Genomic DNA, 18,519 nt, shown 5'->3' with positions numbered 1-18,519 from the left:
GAGCGCAGGGGAAGACCGAGCTCGCGGAGTGGGTGAGAACGAAAGTAGGTCACTTCATCATTGGCTGATATTGACCATTGTTCCCGCCCCCTGAGTGTCCACAAGCTTTCCCATTGGCTAGAGGTGACCCACCCATTCAGCATCCAGAAGCTCCTCTATTGGCTTGGCGATGGCTATACCTGATGCTGGCCTGGGAGGGCATAGGGCCTTTCCAGTGGGGAGGGGGGAGCCTCTGGAGGCAGCCTCCCTTGGTGACCCCACCCCATTGCTGTCACTGGCATGGTACAGTGATCACACAATGACAGGTTTCAGAGTAACAGCCGTGTTAGTCTGTATTCGCAAAAAGAAAAGGAGTACTTGTGGCACCTTAGAGACTAACCAATTTATTTGAGCATAAGCTTTCCTGAGCTACAGCTCACTTCATCGGATGCATACCGTGGAAACTGCAGCAGACTTTATATACACACAGAGAATATGAAACAATACCTCCTCCCACCCCACTGTCCTGCTGGTAATAGCTTATCTAAAGTGATCATCAGGTTGGGCCATTTCCAGCACAAATCCAGGTTTTCTCACCCTCCACCGCCCCACACAAATTCACTCTTCTGCTGGTGATAGCCCATCCAAAGTGACAACTCTTTACACAATGTGCATGATAATCAAGTTGGGCCATTTCCTGCACAAATCCAGGTTCTCTCACCCCCTCACCCCCCTCCCAAAAACCACACACACAAACTCACTATCCTGCTGGTAATAGCTCATCCAAAGTGACCATTCTCCCTACAATGTGCATGATAATTAAGGTGGGCCATTTCCAGCACAAATCCAGGTTTTCTCACATCCCCCCCACCCCCATACACACACAAACTCACTCTCCTGCTGGTAATAGCTCATCCAAACTGACCACTCTCCAAGTTTAAATCCAAGTTAAACCAGAACATCGGGGAGGGGGGGTTAGGAAAAAACAAGAGGAAATAGGCTACCTTGCATAATGACTTAGCCACTCCCAGTCTCTATTTAAGCCTAAATTAATAGTATCCAATTTGCAAATGAATTCCAATTCAGCAGTTTCTCGCTGGAGTCTGGATTTGAAGTTTTTTTGTTTTAAGATAGCGACCTTCATGTCTGTGATTGCGTGACCAGAGAGATTGAAGTGTTCTCCGACTGGTTTATGAATGTTATAATTCTTGACATCTGATTTGTGTCCATTTATTCTTTTATGTAGAGACTGTCCAGTTTGACAAATGTACATGGCAGAGGGGCATTGCTGGCACATGATGGCATATATCACATTGGTGGATGTGCAGGTGAACGAGCCTCTGATAGTGTATTTAAACTTGGAGAGTTGTCAGTTTGGATGAGCTATTACCAGCAGGAGAGTGAGTTTGTGTGTGTATGGGGGTGGGGGGGATGTGAGAAAACCTGGATTTGTGCTGGAAATGGCCCACCTTAATTATCATGCACATTGTAGGGAGAATGGTCACTTTGGATGAGCTATTACCAGCAGGATAGTGAGTTTGTGTGTGTGGTTTTTGGGAGGGGGGTGAGGGGGTGAGAGAACCTGGATTTGTGCAGGAAATGGCCCAACTTGATTATCATGCACATTGTGTAAAGAGTTGTCACTTTGGATGGGCTATCACCAGCAGGAGAGTGAATTTGTGTGGGGGGGTGGAGGGTGAGAAAACCTGGATTTGTGCTGGAAATGGCCCAACCTGATGATCACTTTAGATAAGCTATTACCAGCAGGACAGTGGGGTGGGAGGAGGTATTGTTTCATATTCTCTGTGTATATATAAAGTCTGCTGCAGTTTCCACGGTATGCATCCGATGAAGTGAGCTGTAGCTCACGAAAGCTCATGCTCAGATAAATTGGTTAATCTCTAAGGTGCCACAAGTACTCCTTTTCTTTTTGATCACACAATGTGTTCAAATGGGGTCATGACCATGGTAACAAGTGCCTGACCGTCTTCTTGACTGAATCTCCCCTATGAGGGGGGGATGGCTGTCTGGCTGTCCTCCCCATGTCGCCATCCTGCAGCCAAGGGCAGAGAGAAGGAGGCACAGACCTTCAACAGTTGCTCATGTCAATGGACATTTGGAGGCTAAAGGCCTGGGAGGAGTGGGGCCTAGGTGACTTGCCCCAGCTCATCTGCAGTGTGTTGTGGAGCAGGAAATTGGACCCGGGTCACTCTGTATCCCAGGCTCGTGCCCCAGCTATTAGACATCTCTTCCTTGCTGGCTGGCCAGATGGAAATACAGAACAGCTAATGATCAGTGTTGTGCCACGAGGCCTTCTAGTATCATCACTTTCAGTTCTTGCTTTTCCTTCTCTGGATTTGGCAGTGAAGCCATTCACCTTTCTAGCCCTGTTTCGCTTGATTTTTCTTTATAATCCCCTTTCATGATCGAGTCATTACTGCCTATGTCATGCAAATTTGAGTTCTGTAATGATGGGGTATCTTCCCAATTTGCAGAGTGATCCTCTCCCCCTGCTTGTTACTGGGAGCAGTGTCTCTAGTTGCCCCGTGGCCTATGGTAAAAATGTACTCCTCTATTGCAAGTGAAATAAATATTACATTTTTTTATTTATCCTTTCTGGGAGTAATTTTTATCTGGTTAGTTGTATGGGACTATGTCTGACAGTGTTATTCCATTATTAGAACATTAACTGATTGTTGCCATTTGTGGCCTGAATGCTTAGCAAATATTTGGGGCCTTACAGGTGGTTCCCATGAGGGGGAGAAATTGATGAAAGAGTCAGATATTTCTTTGATGCAATCCTGTTTCACTGCAGAGAATGTACACAAAGTCCTTTTTCCCTAAACCACAGAGATAGTTTCCTTGCTCACAGTTTCAAGTCTGCCTTCCCAGCATGCCCTCTTCCCAGAAAGGTTTCTCTTGGCTCTCTATCAGGGCTATGCTTGTGCTGTCACACACAAAATCAAAGCAATCGCTAGCCCCTGTGTTTGTCCCCAGAGAAACCCCCTGGCCTGCATGGCCCAATTTCTGCCCAGACCTTGTATGTGGTCTAGTCCTTGGATGGTGGCTTCCAAAGTTACAGTTATCACTAAAGAATGGGCCATTTAATTGTTCCTTCATTTAGCCCCAATGGAAGGTGGCTAACATGTCCATCAGCTTCAATTAAGTTTGTAATTGCCCCTGGGAGCCACTCACCATCTAGTATAACATGCCCATTGACTCACCCCAATGTTAAAAAGAATTCAAGCACTTTCCTGCTTTTGCATCACATTAAATGGCTTTCTTTAATTACCAGAGTAATATAGCATTAACACTCCCCATGGGGAAGCAGAGGTAATGCTGCAGTGAAAATCCAGATGTTGTCTAAAAAGTTAATTCCATGCCAATTTGATAACAAAATGTATCTTCCCTAAAGTTAGAGTAGTGATGAGTTTCATCACCAGGTGCTCAAAAAACAAAAAGCACACAGGAGTCACTATGTAGAAATATATAAACCCAAGCTAAAATGAAAAGGAGGACTTGTGGCACCTTAGAGACTAACAAATTTATTTGAGCATAAGCTTTCGTGAGCTACAGCTCACTTCATCGGATGCACGAAAGCTTATGCTCAAATAAATTGGTTAGTCTCTAAGGTACCACAAGTACTCCTTTTCTTTTTGCGAATACAGACTAAGACGGCTGCTACTCTGAAAGCTAAAATGAGTGACTTCAGAGATGAACTTTTAGTGAGGAAAACAAAGAAACATCCATATGCTATCACACATTTTCACAGAGAGAACAGGCTGAGTTTTCCATTCTCAGAAACGTTTGAAGTGGGGAAAGGATGGGGGAAAACAGAACAGATTTTGAAAATTAAAAAAAAACAGAAAGAAAAACAAGGTAGTAATTAGCTTCCAGCTCACTAAGTGTTGTGGTACAGCTACCCTTACTTCTGTGCTGCTGCTTGTGTTGGTGCTGCCTTCAGAGCTGAGCAGCTGGAAAGTGGCGGCTGCTGGCCAGGAGCCCAGCTCTGAAGGCAGAGCTGCCACCACCAGCAGCACAGAAGTAAGGATTGCATGGCATGGTATTACCAACCTTACTTCTGTGCTGCTGCCAGCAGAGCTGGGCCCTCAATTAGCAACCGCCACTGTTTGGCCGCCCAGCTCTGCAGGTAGCAGCGCAGAAGTAAGAGTGGCATGGTGTGGTATCGCCACCCTTACTTCTGCACTGCTGCTGGTGGGGCACTGCCTTCAGAGCTGGGTGCCCAGCCAACAGCTGCTGCTCTCTGGCTACTCAGCTCTGAAGGCAGCACAGAAGTAAGGGTGGCAATACCATGAGCTCCCTAAAATAAACTTATGACCCCCCTGCAACTCCTTTTGGGTCAGGACCCCCAATTTGAGAAACTCTGGTCTCCCCTGTGAAATCTGTTTAGGGTAAAACCACACAAAAGATCATATTTCAGAGTGGGAGACCAGATTTCACAGTCTGTGACGTGTTTTTCATGGCCATGAATTTGTTAGCACCCTAATCATTGCCATCAAGTGTGGCATATCCTACAGGGGCATTTGTGGTAGAAGAATAATCAAATAGGTGAGAGGTGTTTGCAACCTGGCTCACCCTACTAACTCTTCAGGCTGAAGAAACAAGAGAGATATAGGGTCAGAAAATAATAAAATAAGATTCAACTTGGAAAAATGCAAGCATCTGGGGGGACGTAATCTGAATCAATTATATTCAGCACAAGGGAGAAAAGTGGGAAGTTTGAAAGAGACTTAATGTAAGGGGACTGTTGCTCCCTTACTAACATTCAGTGAGGGTGTTTTGGGGTTGGCTAGCTCCCAGTACTAAAAGGGGAAGGGTCTATGGGAAACCAGGACCCTGAAACTGATAGTCCCCAGGAACAATGGGAAGAGGCCAGTGCTCCAGGTCAGCCTGAATGACAGGGCGAGCAGGCTAATAAGGGAGTCAGGAGGCCAGGGAGGTCCTGTGCTCTGTGTGAGCTGGATTTGCCTGGGTCAGACAGAGTGCGGCTGAGCTAAGGAGAGAGCAGGGGCCCAAGCTAAGCTGGGGAGCAGAGCTGTGCCAGATCCAGAGGGACCAGAAAAGCAGCCCAGAGAGAGCAGACCCTGTCCTGGGAGCAGAGCTGCAGCCCCAAAGCCAGAGGCACAGCCCAGAGACAGCAGACTTGCCCTGGGAGGAGAGCTGCAGCAACCAGAGCCAGAGGGGCCAGAAAAGCAACCCATGAAGCAGGTCCATGCTGGGAGCAGAGTCACAGAAGCAGCTTGCAGAGCGCACCTGTCCTGGGAGCAGAGCTGCAGCAACCAGAGCCAGAGGGGCCAAAGAAGCAGCCCAGGGAGCTGGAGGCAGAGCAGCAGCAGCAGTGCTGAGTGGTGGAGCTGGGGCTGGAGCAGTCCAGAGCTGGGTACGGTGAACAGCTAAGGAGACCGAGGGGGACCCTGGGCAGCAGGCCCAGCACAGGAAGACGCCTCAGCCAAGAGGCTCCGCAAGCCAGGCTTGGATCATAACCCCGACAGGGCAGGGGCGACACTGGGAAGAAGGGTCTTACCACTTAGAGCCTGAGAGTGTGTGGCCACCACCAGAGCACGTGTCCAACCCACAGCATCCCTGCAGCAAAGCCAGGGCCTGAGAAAAAGGCCTGGGACTTACAAGGAACAGACTGTGAACTGCCCGGACATTCCAGAGACACTGTTTGTGATGTTCCCTACCACAGGGCTGGGTGATGTGTTTCCTTTAACCTTTCCCATGTAACCCTTCTGCCAATCAGAGTTAGCAGCAACAAGGGCCGGGTTCAATATCTAGGGGATCCATTCCAATAACACAATGCAAACTGGCTCGAGCCCCCACCCAGTGACCTGGGACAAATATATACCACCCCCGCTGGGCGCCTCCAAGACGCAATACTTCTCCTCTCGCAAGCACATAGTCTGAGTGTAGCAAAAAGCCTTTTAATAACAGAGAGAAACAATGTGGCATTATGTTGGGGAAACACCACCAACAGGATTCATAACACAACCCATGAGCAAAAAACCCACCCCAAGCAAATTGGAGCATGCCCTTTCCCTTTGGGTTTTGAGTCCAGCAACCCCAAATCAACCAAAGTCCCAAAAGTCTCTGTCCCCGGTCAGGGCAGCCCCAGAGTTTGAAAGTTTATCTGCAGAGCTTTACCTCCCAACCTGGGTGGAGATGGGGGTGGGGGGTAAGAGGCACCTTACATGATCTGAAGCTGACTGCCCCACAGCTCCATAGGCCTTCACTCTGCTCCGCCAGCTGCCCCACGAACTCCTTTGCTCAGCTCCGCTCTGCAGCCCACAAGCAGCTCCCCCCATCCCATGAACTGCTCCGTGTCCCACCAGCAGCTCCCGCCGTCCTATGAACTGCTCCACCAGCCTGTCCACAAGGCGCTCCAGCCGGCCAGCAAACTGCTCCACAATATATCTTCAGGCTCCCCCACTACTTAACACAATGCTCAGTGATTTCAGCTCTTAGTCAGTTCAGCTCTTTGGTGAATTCAGCTTGTGGTAGGGGAGCCTCAGTGCTGGTGCTCTATTAGCCCAAAGCAAGCACAGCAGCCTGTAACTAGACTTCTAATGAAATCAAAATTAGCTCTGATATTCCACAGTGGAGAGAGGAGGAAGTGCAATTTAGCATGTAAGGCCCTCACCAAGAGGCCCATACCACCAAGTATTAATACTTACCCCTAGCCTCTCTCAAGTCACAGAGTTTTGGAACCCTTGCCTAGCGAGTGCTACTTAGTTGATGATGAGTCCCTCCATCATAACAAAAGGCCAAGTACAGTTCCAAGCACAGTTCCCATAATCAGGGTAATAACAATTTATTCTTCCTGCACCAATAACAGAGACACTGGGGATCCCACAGCAGCCAAAGTGACCATTTGGGCAGCTATGGCCTCATTCTAGGCGGGGTGGGTGTGCCTATGCAAATGAGATCAGCCCCTGAAGTTCTTTTCCACAACTTGCCACACCTCACCACCAGATGTCAGGGTGGAGCTCATCCTGACTCTGCTTACACCCATATTTCCTTATTCTTTTTAAAATTAATTGTTGATTAAATAACTTGCAATTGCTTTAACTTGTATGTAATGGTCAGTGGGTCAGAGAAGTGCCCAGTGCAGAGAGAGTACCCCGGAGTGGGGACACCCTAGTTCCTGTCCTAGGTGACTACAGCAGGGTTGGGGGTTGAGCCTGGGCCCAGCCTTGTTGTGGTTATGAGGACAGTGCTAGACAGGAGAGTGGAAGGGGAGTCCTCAAGGGCAGGGAGGCCACAGGGTAAAGGAAATGGGAGCGAGGACTCAGATCCTTTCAGTAGCCCACTTCACCGGGGTAGTGCAGAAGCCAGGAAAGTTCCCCACAATAGCGGGACTATTCCCCCGCTTACATTAAGATTGAAGCAACCTTCAAGAATGGAAAAGAAAGCTTCAGCTTTAGAACTGGAAGAGTGGAAGTGGTGTCCTATCAGGGATAACTGCTTGAGCCTCAGGAATCATAGAATATCAGGGTTGGAAGGGACCTCAGGAGGTCATCTAGTCCAACCCCCTGCTCAAAGCGGACCAATCCCCAATTTTTGCCCTAGATCCCTAAATAGCCCCCTCAAGGATTGAACTCACAACCCTGGATTTAGCAGGCCAATGCTGAAAGCACTGAGCTATCCCTCCCCCCAGATTGCCCCAGATTGCCAGAAGCTTCAGATGTTAGAATATTTTGGTAAGGCATCAAGTTTTAGTGCTCTGAGTATTTTTTGATAGATGAAGGGGAAGAGTTAGTTAGTATTTTGACTTTGGTGATAAAGCTCATTAAACAATTTAAATAGTCTCCGTGAGACAGGGTGCACTTGCCCTGTACTGGACAGCAAGGGATTAACCCTATACTCTGGACAGAGGAAGCCTTGGCCCTGCTGGGCTTGAGCACCAGTATAAAAGGGAGTAACCCAGTTCAGTCAGAATGGGTTACTGAGAAGAGAATGCATGTTGCAGGCTCCCACCTGGGAGCTGCTGGAGCCCTAGACTGTGGCAGCCTGGTTACATACCTGGCTACCCGAAAACATCCAGGAGGCATTGGAACTGTTGGGAGCTCCGGAGACCCAGGAGACTTGTGGACCATGCCACTTGAAGACAGGGTAGAAAGTAGCCCAGGGGAGTTATCCATTGATCCAGTTGTAGGAACAGGAATTAAGTCAGCATGTTTTGGTTGGATCCCTGCGACTCAGTGGAGAGTACACTTACCCAGAGCAGGGCCCTGGGATAGGACCTGGTGGAGTAGGAGGGCCTGGGTTCCCCTACCCTAGCCACCTCCTGCCCCACCCCGGGGGTGACCCCTCCCCTGCAGCCCTGTGAAGCAGGGCAGCCATATTGACTCACCCATGGGGCTATAATGCCCTCCCCCGCCCCAAAGGTGGGCTAGAGTGTACTTGTCCCAGGATACTCTGTGATGAAGTGGGGATTTTCCCTTATGTTGTATGTGAGTTTTACTGTTTTGCATGAATGCTGCATGTGCTTCAGTTTCCCTGTGTGCTGCACCAATACCTTGGTGGTAGCAACAGGGGTGTGTGACTTTGGGTGAGACTCTCTGGGGCAGGTGATGCTGCTTCAGCTGCCTGCACGTATGTTATGGCCAGTGCCCTTCATAACTTGAGACCCAGGAGGGGGATGCAACCAGGTGACTCTTTGCCCAGAAAGCGAGACCAAGATAAGGGGGAGGAGCAACAGGGATGTCTGAGGTCAGATTTCTGGAAGCTGGCAATCTGCTTGGGGGCACTGGAAGAGTGGGAGTTCAGGGCGTCTGGCTCAGGACTCCCCAAGAGGGACTTGACTGAGAGTCACTGATTTCTGTGCTAACAAGTTCTGTTTTACTCTGCATAATGACAGGTTTCAGAGTAGCAGCCGTGTTAGTCTGTATTCGCAAAAAGAAAAGGAGTACTTGTGGCACCTTACAAACTAACAAATTTATTTGAGCATAAGCTTTCGTGAGCTACATCCGATGAAGTGAGCTGTAGCTCACGAACGCTTATGCTTAAATAAATTTGTTAGTCTCTAAGGTGCCACAAGTACTCCTTTTCTTTTTGTTCTACTCTGTGTTCCTGTTACCTTCTGTTTTACTGGCTCTCTGAGAGTCACTGCGGAGTTGGGGTGCAGGGCCCTTTGGCTTCCCCAGGAGCCCTGCCTGGGCGGACTAGCTGCAGGAAGCACATAGTGAGGAAGGGGATGCTGAATTCTCCAAGGTCAAACCCAGGAAGGTCGAAGCTGTGTAGGCTTCTTGCCCTGGTGATAGTATGCTCAGAGAGAAGAGGCATGCTCCCCCAGAGTCCTGACTGGCTTCATATGGAGTAGTTCCAGAGCATCGCCTGGTGACTCGATGACAACTGGTGATGTCAGTGGTGGGGTAAACTGCACCCTGTGGACAGACCATCCTGCAATAAGTGACTGGGGAGCAGTAAAACAAAGGGGGATTATTGAGAGACAGGCATGCTGAAGGCTCAGAGAGGTGCAGTTCCAGGAGGTGGAGGAGCCTACGGCTGAACCCTGAGAGAAAGTGGACCTCTGAGAAGGGCTGTTGCACTGAAGGGGTGCCTCCCAAGGACCATGGGGAGCTGAGAGAGCACAGGCCTGTGAGTCCATGACCACTTGAGAACAGTGAAGAGATGGCCTATAACCTTCTCCTTAAGAAGGACATTGTAGAGTTTTGCAGAGTGAGATGGCTGTGCATTGGAAAGCTTACCAAGGCACGTCTGATTGCTCAGTTGGAAGAGGGTGATCACTCTAAGGAGCCAGTTCCTGACCCAGCTGGGGCCGTGAGAGAGGCTGGGAGCCCCTGGAGTCCCTGAGACCCCTGTCCCCGACCGGCAGGGGGTCTTCACTGGGTTCCCCGTCAGTGGATCTGAGATGGATGCAATTGGAGCTGAGATTGAAGGAGTCAGAGGACCATGAGAGACAGGGAAGGCATGAAGCAGAACAGCAGGAGAGACCACGGCAGCATGAACACGCAATGGCTGAGCTGAGAGGCAGAAGGACCCATCCAGGGGTGAATGGGGATGGACCCCTGGGGTGCCAGTTCCTCAGGGAACCTCGACACTAAATTGCTGCCCCAGGTTAAAGAGGGGGGAGATATAGATGCCTGTCTTGTGGCCTTTGGGAAGTCTGGCAGTTGGAACCAGGAGGACCCTGCAGAAGGCTCTGGTGTCTAGCCCCTTTCATGGGTCCAAAGGCCATAGAGCTGTTTAGCCAGATGGGTGGGGTGGCAAACTGGCTCTCACTCCTGACCCCAGCATGTCTGTGTGTACTCTCCTGGGCTCAGGCCCTTCAGGCCCCCAGGGGGAGCGGAAGGTGGTGGTCAGTGGGGCAATGTTCCTGGGGTGGTGAGATCCTGGGACAGAGAGAACTGTTGTCAGGCCCCCGGTGGTGCTGCCTCACCAGATGCTGAGGGGCTGTGTGACCTAGGTGAAGGTCCCAGGGATGAAGCCACTCGCCCTGCCTATGGGTCAGATCCCTGTGCAGACACAGGAGAGGTCATGCTGGCTGGTAGTTGGGGTTCTCCAAGATATCAGCTGTGACCTCCTGTTGGGAAATGACTGTGTTTCTTTGGGACGGGATCCAGGCCCTGCTGCTGTAATGGCCGAGGATTTGAATCCAGGGAATCAATCAGCCAAGACTGAAAATGCAAATGGCCTGGCTCGCAGGGATGAGGAGTTCCTAAGCTCAGGTGCCCTGCCTGTCTGTAACCAGACCGCGGGAGCTGAGTGGGACAGAGAGATACTCCCCTGCACACAGGAGAGGTGGCTTACGCTGGCTATGATGCTGTGAGCAAAGCAGTGGGCTTGCTGCCTGCCCTCAGTGGGACAGCAGGGGCAAAGCTGACCCCAGTTGAATGAGGGGGACCACAACTGAGTGTGGGGGACCACAGCCAGGGTGGTAAAGCTGCCAACCAGGGCTGCCTTATCCAGAGTGCAAAAGGCCTGGGACAAGGGTAAAGCAGCCTTGAGATTCCTGCCTGTCATAGAGAAGCCTTTTCAGAAGGTGGCCACGGGCATAGTGGGGCCCTTCAGCAAGGTTACCTATGCATGGGAAAAATACATTCTGGTGGGGGTAGATTTTGGTACCCATTACCCAGAGGCAGTGGCTCTGTCCTCTTTTGAGGCAGACACTGTGGTAGATGTGCTACTGACCGTTTTCAGCAGAGTGGGGTTCCCCAAGGAGGTCCTTACAGTCCAGGGGTCCAACTTTGTCAGCCCTGCTCCAGTGCTTGTGGGAGAAGTGTGGGGGTCTGCACACCTGGGCCTTGGCGTATCACCCTCAGTTAAACAGGCTGGTAGAGAGATTTAATGAGATCATGAAGATGATGCCTAAAGCCAGAGCGGGCCAAGGTGGAGGCAATCAGAGATTGGCCTGCACCCCAGACTAAGAAATAGGCCCAGGCCTTTATTGAGCTGGTGGGGCACTACCAGAGGCCTGTGTCCCACTTTAGCTCTGTGTCAGCTCTCATCACAGAGTTAGGCAAGAAGGGTAAGTCAGACAAGCTGGTCTGGACCGGGCAGTACCAAAGGGCTCTCTGCATGCTGAAGAAGGATCTGGTTAAGGGCCCAGTGCTAGGAAACCCAGACTTTGACAAGCCCTTTATGGTGTTCACCGATGCCTCAGACACAGGGCTGGGCACAGTGCCAATGCACACTGATGCGAAGGGGGAGGAAAAACCCCATAATGTACCTGAGCAGGAAGCTGCTGCCCCAGGAGCAGAGCTATATGGCCATAGAGAAGAAATGCCTGGTCCTGGGGTGGACTCTTATAAGGCTGAAGTCGGATCTACTTGGGTGCCACTTCACTGTGTACACAGACCAGTCACCCAGCCATAGCCAGTGCCAAAGGGGCCAATGCTCAGCTCTGAGGTGAAGTCTGGCTCTCCAGGATTATCACATGAAGGTGGCCCATGTTAAGGGGAGTGCAATGTTATAGCTGATGCTCTGTCCTGGAGAATGGGCCCTGAACTTCCCCAGGCCACTGACTAAAGTGACCCCGCTCAGTTTGGCCTCAAAGAGGGGAGAGATGTGACAACAAGGGAAAATCCCCACTTCATGTTGTATGTGAGTCTTACGGTTTTGAATGAATACTGTGTGCTTCAGTTTCCCTGTGTGCTGCACCAAATACCTAGGTGGTGGGAATAGGGGTGTGTGACTTTGGCTGAGACCCTCTGGGGTAGGTGAGGTTGCTCCTGCATGTATGCTATGGACAGTGCCCTTTGTAACCTGAGACCAGGAGGAGGCTACAACCAGGTGACGACCAGGTGACTCTGCCCGGGAAGTGAGACAATGACAAGGGTGGGGGAGCAATGGGGGTGTCTGAGGTCGGGTCACTGGAAGCTGGCAGTCTGCTTGGGGGGACTGGAAGAGGGGGAGTTCAGGGTGTTTGGCCCAGGACTTGACTGAGAGTCACTGATTTCTGTTTCAGAGTGGTAGCTGTGTTAGTCTGTATCAGCAAAAACAACAAGGAGTCCTTGTGGCACCTTAGAGACGAACAAATTTATTTGGGCATAAGCTTTCATGGGCTAGAACCCACTTCATTAGATGCATGGAGTGGAAAATACAGTAACAGGTATAAATACACAGCACGTGAAAAGATGGGAGTTGCCTTACTGAGTGGGAGGTCACTCTAACGAGACAATTCAATTTAACAGTAGGATACCAAGGGAGGAAAAATCACTTTTGTAGAGGTAATGAGTGGCCCATTTCAAACAGTTGACAAGAAGGTGTGAGTAACAGTAGGGGGAAATTAGGTTTTGTAGTGACCCAACCACTCCCAGTCTTTATTCAGGCCTAATTTGATGGTGTCCAGTTTGCAAATTAATTCCAGTTCTGCAGTTTCACATTGGAGTCTGTTTTTGAAGTTTTTGTTGAAGAATTGCCACTTTTAGGTCTGTTGTTGAGTGACCAAGGAGACTGAAGTGTTCTCCTACTGCTTTTTGAATGTTAATTCCTGATGTCAGATTTGTGTCCATTTATTCTTTTGCGTAGAGACTGTTTGGTTTGGCTAATGTACATGGCAGAGGGGCATTGCTGGCACATGATGGCATATATTACATTGGTAGATGTGCAGGTGAATGAGCCCCTGATGTTGTGGCTGATGTGGTTAGGTCCTTTGATGATGTCCCTTGAATAAATATGTGGACACAGTTGGCACTGGGGTTTGTTGCAGCGTTTGGTTCCCGGGTTGGTGTTTTTGTTGTGTGATGTGTAGTTGCTGGTGAGTATTTGCTTCAGGTTGGGGGGCTGTCTGTGAGGACTGGCCTGTCTCCCAAGGTCTGTGAGAGTGAGGGATCGTCCTTCAGGATAGGTTGTAGATCCTTGATGATGCGCTGGAGAGGTTTTAGTTGGGGGCTGTAGGTGATGGCTAGCGGCGTTCTGTTACTTTCTTTGTTGGGCCTGTCTTGTAGTAGGTGACTTCTGGGTACCCTTCTGGCTCTGCCAATCTGTTTCTTCACTTCCCCAGGTGGGTATTGTAGTTTTAAGAATGTTTGATAGAGATCCTGTAGGTGTTTGTCTCTGTCTGAGGGGTTGGAGCAAATGCGGTTGTATCTTAGAGATTGGCTGTAGACAATGGATCATGTGATGTGAGCTGGATGAAAGCTGGAGGCATGTAGGTAACTATAGCAGTCAATAGGTTTCCAGTATAGGGTGGTGGTTATGTGACCATCTCTTATTCTCACTGTAGTGTCTAGGAAGTGGACCTCTTGTGTGGACTGGTCCAGGCTGAGGTTGATGATGGGGTGGAAATTGTTGAAAACCTGGTGGAATTCCTCAAGGGCCTCCTTCCCATGGGTCCAGATGATGTTATCAATGTAGTGCAAGTATAGTAGGAATGTTAAGGGACGAGAGCTGAAGAAGCGTCTTTCTAAGTCAGCCATAGAAATGTTGGCATACTGTGGAGCCATGCAGGTACCCATAGCAGTCCCACTGACTTGAAGGTATAAATTGTCCCCAAATCTGAAATAGTTGTGGGTGAGGACAAAGTTCAGCCACCAGGTTTGCCGTGATAGTATCGGGGATGCTATTTCTGATGGCTTGTAGTCCATCTTTGTGCGGAATGTTGGTGTACAGGGCTTCTACATCTGTAGTGGCCAGGATGGTGTTTTCTGGAAGATCACCAAAGGATTGTAGTTTCCTCAGGAGGTCAGTGGTGTCTCAAAAATAGCTGGGAGTGCTGGTAGCGTAGGGCCTGAGGAGAGAGTATACATAGCCAGATAATCCTGCTGTCAGGGTGCCAATGCCTGAGATGATGGGGCGTCCAGGATCCCAGGTTTATGGATTTTGGGTAGCAGATAGAATACCCCTGGTCAGGGCTTTAGGGGTGTGTCAGTGTAGATTAGTTCCTGTCCTCCTTCAGGGAGTTTCTTGAACAGATGGTGTAGTTTCTTTTGGTAATCCTCAGTGGGGTCAGAGGGTAATGGTCTGTACAATGTGGTGTCAGAGAGTTGTCTAGCAGCCTCTCGTTCATATTCCGACTTATTCATGATGACTACAGCACCTCTGTGCTAACAAGTTCTGTTCTATGCTGTGTTCCTGTCACCTAATAAACCTTCTGTTTTGCTGGCTGAGTCACACCAGACTGCAGAGGTGGGGTACAGGGCCCTTTGGCTTCCCCAGGAGCCCCACCTGGGTGGACTCGCTGTGGGAAGCTCACGGTGAGGAAGGGGATGCTGAATGCTCAGAGGTGAGACCCAGGAAGGTCGAAGCTGTGTAAGCTTCTTTCCCTGGTGCCAGTATGCTCAGAGAGAGGAGGCATGCTCCCCTAGAGTCCAGATTGGCTTCATATGCAGTAGATCCAGGGCATTTCCTGGTGACTCTGTGACATACTCCACCTCCAGATACAGGACTTTTTAAAGTAATTTGCAATGCCCAAAACTTCCAGTAAATTGACTTATTTCTCTGGCACTATTATTGCTATATTTACATCTCCTTTTGACCAGAAAAGTGTAATGCAGGTTGTATGGGAGAAAGAAGCATCTTTTTTTAATAAGATTTTTTTTTTTTACATTTCCAGGTGTTTCAAGAGCCTCGCAAGTAAAGCCCAAAGGTATGTCTACACTATGAAATTAGGTCAAATTTATAGAAGTCAATTTTTAGGAAGTGATTTTTATACAGTCGATTGTGTGTATCCCCACTAAGCACATTAAGCTGGTAGAGTGCATCCACAGTACCATGGCTAGCCTCGACTTTTGGAGCATTGCACTGTAGGTAGCTATCCCACAGTCTCTGCTGCCCATTGGAATTCTGGGTTGAGCTCCCAATGCCTGATGGGGCAAAAACATTGTCGCGGGTGGCTTTGGGTACATGTCATCAGTCGCCCCTCCCTCCATGAAAGCAATGGCAGACAATTGTTTCGCGCCTTTTTTCCGTGCGGGCGCCATTCTACTTTCAGCAGACAGTGCAGTAGGGCTGCAAACCGTCATCATTGAGTGCTGTGAATCCACCTCGCAGGTCCTCTATATGACCGTCTTCATCCACTGCTTCCGCTGTCACTCTACTCTCCTGGTGGTCTTGCAGGTCCTCTATATGACCGTCGTAATCTGCCGCTTCTGCTGCAACTCTGCTCGGCTGCTCTTGTCTCGTCATACCACGGCAAGCATGCAGCCAGCTCAGCTATTGTGTCCTGGCAGCAGACGGTGCAGTAGGTTTGCAAAACTGGTCATCCAACCACTGCTTCCCCTGCAACTCTGCTCTCCTGCAGACGCCATACCACGGCAAGCATGGAGCCCGCTCAGATCACCTCAGCAGTTATGAGCATTGTAAACACCTCGTGCATTATCATGCAGTATATGCAGAACCAGAACCTGCAAAAGCAGGCGAGGAGGCAACGGCAGCGCGGTGACGAGAATGATGAGGACATGGACACAGACTGCTCTCAAAGCACGAGCCCTGGCAATTTGGCCATCCTGGTGGCAATGGGGCAGGCTCATGCCATGGAACACCAATTCTGGGCCCAGGAAACAAGTACAGACTGGTGGGACCGCATAGCGTTGCAGGTCTGGGATGATTCCCAGTGGCTGCAAAACTTTCACATGTGTAAGGGCACTTTCATGGAACTTTGTGATTTGCTTTTCCCTGCTCTGAAGTACAAGAATACCAAGATGAGAGCACAGTTCACAAGCGAGTGGCAATAGCCCTCTGGAAGCTTGCAGTGCCAGACAGCTACCGGTCAGTCGGGAATCAATTTGGAGTGGGCAAATCTACTGTGGGGGCTGCTGTGATCCAAGTAGCCAACGCAATCACTGAGCTGCTGCTATCAAGGGTAGTGACTCTGGCAAATGTGCAGGTTATAGTGGATGGTTTTGCTGCAATGGGATTCCCTAACTGTGGTGGGGCGATAGATGGAACGCACATCCCTATCTTTGGACTGGAGCACCAAGGCAGCCAATACATAAACCGAAAGGGGTACTTTTCAATGGTGCTGCAAGCACTGGTGGATCACAAGGGACATTTCACCAACATCAACATGGGATGGCTGGGAAAGGTGCATGAGGCTCGCATCCTCAGGAACTCTGGTCTGTATGAACGGCTGCAGCAAGGGACTTACTTTCCAGACCAGAAAATAACCCTTGGGGATGTTGAAATGCATATAGTTATCCCTGGGGACCCAGCCTACCCTTTAATGCCATGGCTCATGAAGCCATACAGAGGCACCCTGGACAGTAGTCAGGAGCTGTTCAACTATAGGCTGACCAAGTGCAGAATGGTAGTAGAATGTGCATTTGGACATTTAAAAGCGCGCTAGCGCAGTTTACTGACTCATTTAGACCTCAGCAAAACCAATATTCCCATTGTTATTACTACTTGCTGTGTGCTCCACAGTATGTATGAGAGTAAGAGGGAGACATTTATGGCGGGGTGGGAAGTTGACGCAAATCTCCTGGCTGCTGATTATGTGCAGCCAGACACCAGGGCGATTAGAAGAGCACAGCAGGGTGCACTGCGCATCAGAGAAGCTTTGAAAACCAGTTTCGTGGCTGACCAGGCTACGGTGTGACAGTTCTGTTTTGTTTCTCCTTGATGAAAACCTACCCCCTTTGGTTCACTCTACTTCCCTGTAAGCCAAACACCCTGCCCTTCCCCCCACTTCAGTCACCGCTTGCAGAGGCAATAAAGTCATTGTTGTTTCAAATTCATGCATTCTTTATTAATTCATCACACAAATAGGGGGATAACTGTCAAGGTATCCCGGGAGGAGTGGGGGAGGAGGGAAGCACCGGGTGGGGTGGTGGAGGGAAGGACAAGGCCACACTACACTTCAAAACTTTTTGAATGCCAGCCTTCTGATGCTTGGGCAGTCCTGTGGGGTGGAGTGGTTGGGTGCCCGGAGGGCCCCTCTTCTCCCCCCCCCAACGTTCTTGTGCGTCTGGGTGAGGAGGCTATGAAACTTGGGGAGGAGGGCGGTTGATTACACAGGGGCTGCAGTGGCGGTCTGTGCCTTTCCTGCAGCTCAACCATACGCATATCAGTTGGATCCTCCAGTAGCCTCAGCATTGCATCTTGCTTCCTTTCATCACGTTGCTGCCACCTCTCCTGTTGCTCCAGCCATCTATCCTCTCATGTGTCCCTCCTGTCCTTGTGTTCATTTTGTGCTTTCCTGGACTCTGACATTGTCTGCCTCCACACATTCTGCTGGGCTCTTTCAGTGCAGGAGGACTGCATGAGCTCAGAGAACATTTCATTGTGAGTGCGTTTTTTGTCACCGTCTTATCTGCGCTAGCCTATGGGATGGAGTTGCTAGTGGCAGCGTTGAAACATTTGCAGCTGTGGGAGGAAAAAAGGGAGAGTAAAATTGAAAAAGACACATTGGTCATTTAAAAGGAGGGGCTGATTTCGGGTTAACGTGCAGTACAAACCCAACTAACCCCCCCTCCAATTCTCTGGGATGATCGCTTCACCCCTCCCCCCATCGTGTGGCTAACAGCGGGGATGATTTCTTTTCAGCCACTGGCAAACAGCCCAGCAGGAACAGCCACCTCTGAATGTCCCCTTAATAAAATTCCCCTATTTCAGCCAGGTGACCATGAATGATATCACTCTCCTGAGGATAACCGAGAGAGATAAAGAACAGATGTTGCATGAATGTCAGCAAACACCAGGACCACACGCTGCCATGCTTCCTTATACAATGATTCCCGAGTACGTGCTACTGGCCTGGCGTGGTAAAGTGTCCTATTATGGAGGACGCAATAAGGCTGCCCTTCCCCAGAAACCTTTTGCAAAGGCTTTGGGAGTACCTCCAGGAGAGCTTCATGGAGATGTCCCTGGAGGATTTCTACTCCATCCCCAGACACATTAACAGACTTTTCCAGTAGCTGTACTGGCCGCAAATGCATCCCAAGTCTTCAAGGCAAATTAATCATTAAACACCCTTGCTTTTAAACCGTGTATTATATTTACAAAGGTACACTCACCAGAGGTGCCTTCTCCACCTTCAAGGTCCTGGAGCCTGGGTTGGGAGGGTATTGGCTCCAGGGTGATAAACAGTTCCTGGCTGTCAGGGAGAATGTTTTC

This window comes from Lepidochelys olivacea (assembly GCF_965140295.1).
Source record: "Lepidochelys olivacea isolate rLepOli2 genome assembly, chromosome: 7".
Lineage (NCBI taxonomy): Eukaryota > Metazoa > Chordata > Testudines > Cheloniidae > Lepidochelys > Lepidochelys olivacea.
The sequence above is the reverse complement of the archived record's forward strand: the minus strand, read 5'-3'. Positions refer to the sequence as shown.